Source organism: Rhinopithecus bieti, unplaced genomic scaffold, assembly GCF_001698545.2.
Source record: "Rhinopithecus bieti isolate Rb0 unplaced genomic scaffold, ASM169854v2 scaffold_11291, whole genome shotgun sequence".
In the NCBI taxonomy this organism is placed as follows: domain Eukaryota; kingdom Metazoa; phylum Chordata; class Mammalia; order Primates; family Cercopithecidae; genus Rhinopithecus; species Rhinopithecus bieti.
Genome location: NW_016807158.1, coordinates 685,090 through 690,723, shown reverse-complemented (window position 1 = coordinate 690,723; position 5,634 = coordinate 685,090).

Genomic DNA, 5,634 nt, shown 5'->3' with positions numbered 1-5,634 from the left:
AGGGAAACGGCCAGGCATGATGGCTCATGCTTGTAATCCCAGCCCTTTGGGAGGCTGAGGTAGGAAGATCACGAGGTCAGGAGTTCTAGACCAGCCTGACCAGCACAGTGAAACCCTGTCTCTACTGAAAATACAAAAATTATCTGGGCATGGTGACAGGTACCTGTAATCCCAGCTACTTGGGAGGCTGAGGCAGGAGAATTGCTTGAACCTGGGAGGTGGAGGTTGTAGTGAGCCGAGATCATGCCATTACACTACAGCCTGGGCGACAGAGCTAGACTCCGTCACAAAAAAAAAAAAAAAAGAAAGGGAATGAAATTTCCAACATATCTTTGGGCAGTTCTGTGCTGTAATTTTCTACCTTGAAGATCTGAAACTTCTAGGGATTCTGTTGCAAAAACTACTCTTACATAAGGTTTTTCTTCTTTACCTTGTTCTATGATGTTTAGAGCCCACAATTGCTTTGTTATATTATGAGGATATTTCAAGGTCTAACCCATATAAAGATATGCAGATTATTAATCATATCTATGTAATAAATGATTACTGAAGCCCCACTATGTGCCAGTCACTGTCTATATGCCAAAGATACAAAAATGAAACTCCCAGTCTTATTGGGGGACTATATATGTATCTGAGTAATACGAAACAGTCACAGAGATGTTAAAAGAGGCACCTACAAAGTACAACTGGGCCAGAAAATAGAACAACTCACTGCACCAGAGAGAGTCAAATAATGTGATAATAATTTGATCAAGATCTTAAAGGATGACTAGAGATTCATCCAGTAGGTCCACCCAGTGGGAGTAGGCATTCCAATCACAGGGAACATTGTTTGCAAAAGGAAGGAGGCCTGAAATGCAAGATAAACCCAGAAAGGGGCCTGGAATCATTGGAATTTAGGGTACAAAGATAAAGCATAACTCCCTCTTGCCAGTTGGCTGGTTCTCTCAGCTGCCTCTCACATTCTCCTCTTATGATCCACTCCTGCCTCAGCTCCTGATGCAATAGAGCTCCTCTTTCTCTAGTCTAGCATCTCTGGTCTTCCAGTAGGTAATTTTTGAGCTAGTTTACAAGCATCAGACTCCTTTCATGAAATGGACACACCTCATGCCTCTGTGTATATTACTGTCTAACAAAACCAGTCTGATTACTCCAACCGCTCATTAGGGTTTATTCCTAAAGACTTTTCAGCTATTTTCAAGTCAAATCTATCCTTGAAGAGTGAAGCTTTGTCACCATTCGGGATACTTAAAAGAATATATTGCTAGTCCTGAAAGTAATCCTGAGAGGTATCCAAAAATGTTTTGAGAAATTATAGCCTTTTAAGATGATTCTTTGAAGAGAACCCTCCTTTGGATGTGCAAGCTCTAGGGTATTTTAAAATAGTCACATATTGTTAATGTTTTAGGTATGATAATGTTGTGGTTATGTTTTTTAGAAAGTCACTCTTCGGAAATATATACTAAAATAATGATTAAAATGATGATGTGAGATTTGCTTTAATATAATCCAGTGAGGGGAGGAGAGGGCAATGCGGGGAGTACAGATGAAATAGTGTTAGACATATATAGACTTTCCAGCATATAACTAGAAATGCTGGATAATATAGAACAAACAAAAATGTATACACAGCTGAATTTGGNAAAGAAAGAAAGAAAGAAAGAAAGAAAGAAAGAAAGGAAGGAAGGAAGAAAGAAAGAAAGAATCCCCAGCGTCAGAAGTAAATTAAGGATTGAAAACCAGAGCAGTTTCAAAAAGTACTAGTATATTTTTGCATATGTTTGGAATGTTTAAGAACAAAATGTTTAAAAAAAAAGTCACCTAGGCTGGGTGCAGTGGCTCATGCAAGTAATCTCAACACTTTGGGTGGTCTAGGTGGAAGAATTGCTTGAGTGCAGAAGTTCAAGACCAGCTTGGGCAACATAGTGGGACACCCAAATTAGCTGGGCGTGGTGACACATGCCTGTAGTCCCTGCTACTCAGGAAGCTGAGGCCTGAGGATTGCTTGAGTTCAGGAGACTGAAGCTGCAGTGAACTGTAATTATGCCACTGCACTCTAGCCTGGACAACAAAGCAAGACCCCACCTCTAAAAAACAAAACGAAACACAATAATCAGTTTATTATCCACTCCATAGGTTAGGGGAATTTGAATGTTTATAAAGACCTTATACCTTTCCTGTAAAAAAAAATTTAATATATATTTATATGTAGATAAATAATATTTTAGTAATTCTAAAGGTAAGTACACAGTTGAACACATACTACAAATCTAATAAGTTAATGTTTACCAGAAATTCTTTTACCCCAAATAGTTCATCACTTCTTATTTCAACCTGTTACTGTTTTTCATTTTACAGCACAAGTATAGTACGAACACTAGTGAATAAATACTACCAAATGTGGCTGGGCCCAGTGGCTCACGCCTGTAATCCCAGCACTTTGGGAGGCCGCGGCAGGTGGATTACCTGGGGTCAGGAGTTCAAGACCAGCCTGGCCAACATGGTGAAACCCCGTCTCTACTAAAATACAAAAATTAGCTGGGCATGCTGGTGAATGCCTGTAATCCCAGTTACTTGGGAAAATGAGGCAGGAGAATTGCTTGAACTCGGGAGGCGGAGGTTGCAGTGAGCCGAGATCGCACCACTGCACTCCAGCCTGGGTGACAGAGCAAGACTCTGTTCCCCTGCCCCACCAAAAAACCCAAAACGATACATACTCACAAATGTAAATGTAGAGATATTTTTCTCTCTGTTACAGTGTGTCACTTTATATTGATTTATCTTCTTTATAGCACCCCCACTCCACCTGTTTAAAAAAATTTTTTTTAAAGAACTCCAGGCATTCTTGGATAGTACAGATCTTGCTAAAACCAGGTTCCTCTTCAATCAAATTGTTTAGCCTGTAAAGTAGCTTATATAGTGTGATGTCTTTAGCCCTTCTTTAGTATATAAAATGTTTTGTTACAAGAATGATAAGGCAACTCAGTGGGTCCTCTTTTTCCCCGGGAGAGCACACAGACTCAAGGGTATAGGGTGAGCTCACCTTTGGACCTCAGAGATCCCTTGGAGATGAATTAATTACCATAGGCAAGGTTGTGCTGTTTAAATCGACACTGAATTCATACATATGCATTTTGTAGTGGTTCTCCTTGCTCCAAATCCAGCTTAATTAACACACCCTAGTTGTTAATTTTTTCATTTTATAAATCACCTCTGCAAGTTTCAACTTATATATTTTCCAGGATACTTCCCCTTTAGATGAATGTTTCCCAAAGTAGAACCTAAGGACCACCTGCATCTGAATCAGTTGGAGTGCTTGTTAAAACTGTAGATTCCTTGAGATCCTGTCATTTGCAACAACATGAATGGAACTGGAGGTCATTATGTTAAGTGAAATAAGCCAGGCACAGAAAGACAAACTTTGCATGGTCTCATTCAATTGTGGGAGCTAAAAAATTAAAACAATTGAACTCATGGAGATAAAGAGTAGAATGATGGTTACCAGAGGCTGAGAAGTGTAGTGGGGGCCGCAGAGGTTGGGGAAATGGAGATGGTTAATGGCTACAAAAATATAGTTAGAATAAATAATATCTGGTACTTGATAGCGCAACAGGGTGACCACAGTCAACAATAATTTAATGTACATTTAAAAATAGCTAAAAGAGTGTAATTGGAATGTTTGTAACACAAAGAAAGGATAAAGCTTGAAGTGATGGATACCTCATTACCCTGTTGGTTATTACCAGTAGGTAATAACCCTTATCCTCTTCCCACCCTCCCACCTTTGGTAGTCTCCAATGTCTGTTGTTCCACTCCATATGTCCATGTGTACCCAGTGTTTAACTCGCACTTACAACTGAGAACATGAGTATTTAACTTTCTGTTTCTGAGTTATTTCACTTAGGATAATTGCTTCCAATTCCATCTATGTTTGGTGTCACATTAATAAATGCATAACAAATTCTTTTGCAATGATGGTTTGCTATTAATAAGCAATTTATAGAACTTGGTAGGAAGGTCTATAATTGAGTTGCCACCTAATAGATAATTAAAAAATAATTTTTGATGCTAGATTGCCCCAAGATTTTTGACATGATTCTGACAGAGTGCAAAGAATTGAGAGCATTGTTTCTATTCCTACCTACTTATTTATGCAAACAAATTTTCTCAGTATTTACATTAATAATAAAACAGAAAAGGTGGAGGAATGAAAAGATTGTCTCAATATAGTAAGTAATTTTATCTAAGATACCTGACCCAATTTTAGCAAAACCATCCAGGCTCCATCTAGCTAGTTAAGAGATAGATTTAAATAAAAATTTACTTTTTCTGTTTAATAATTACTTATCAACAGTTGTAATATATTCATGTTGTTTCGTCAGTAGTATTATAATAATAATTGAGATGATATCTCAATCCAGGATAATTCTTAAACATAGCTTCATAGTCGCAGGAAGTAATTTCAACATATATACTTTTATTGTGATAAGATAATTGATAAAAAGACTTTTAGGAATAAAATGTTATACTAGGATACAATTTTTTGGTGGAAGCAGAATAGAAATATGAGTTCAAGGAGAAAAGGAAAATACAAAATTTCTGATTATTAAAGAACAGCTTGTTCATGTATTTTAAAAAAGGGATGATGTGGTATTTAGATTATATTAGATATATTTTTTAAAGTGCTATAATATTTTTATTTTAAAATGACAATATTTACAGAACATTGGAAGTTATATCCTTTGCAACTATTTTAACATGGAATGAAGAATTTTAGATGTCAGCTTAAAAATGTGCAAGAGGACACAAGCTTTACAAAATTCTTTTAGAAGTGTTTGCAAGTAAAATGTTGGAAGACCATGTTTTAGGAAACCCCGTCCAGAGATTGGTGTGTGGAATGGACTAGAATGGGGACGAATGGGGATAAATTGGGCAAGGTACCAGTTAGGAGACAATTGATGTTTTCCAGACTTAAGGAATTTCAACCGTATTAAGTTCACCAGCATGGAAATGAAGAGAAACAGACTAAAAGCAAACACTACTAGGAAATAAGAATTATTAGTGTCCGTCCCTGCTTCATTTCATTTTAGGTTTTAAATACCATCAAAACTGAGTTTCCTGTTTTCTGCCTGTAGACTCTGCCCTGACCTAATCTTGAACTTCTTTCCTTCCTTGCTTCCTTCTTTCCTTCTCTACCCCCACAACACTTCAACTGTTCATCAGACATTCTGTGAAGTACTTGGGCCCCTAAAATGGTAAACAATAGGTCCCTGGTTTCTGATAATTTTCATCCTAGTGGAGAAGCTTATAGCTGACTAGATGCCTAGAGAGATGTCACATATGGCCTATACAGCTCTACCCTGCTTTCCTTTGTAGTGTGCTACAGGACAGAGAGTTGCAGCCTTCATTTCTCAGACTCTGTCAGATTCCATATGTGACCCAGCCTCTGCCAAACAGATGTATGAATGTGGTATTTGGACAAGAGAAGTGGTACAAAGGTGACATTGTCAGAGTTGTTTGAACCAGAGTGACTCCATCTTGAAGAGATGCTGTGTAAAATAAGGCTGAGACCTACAGGGCTGCATTCCCAGGAGGTTAGGCATTTTTTTTTTTTTTTTTTTTTTTTTTTTT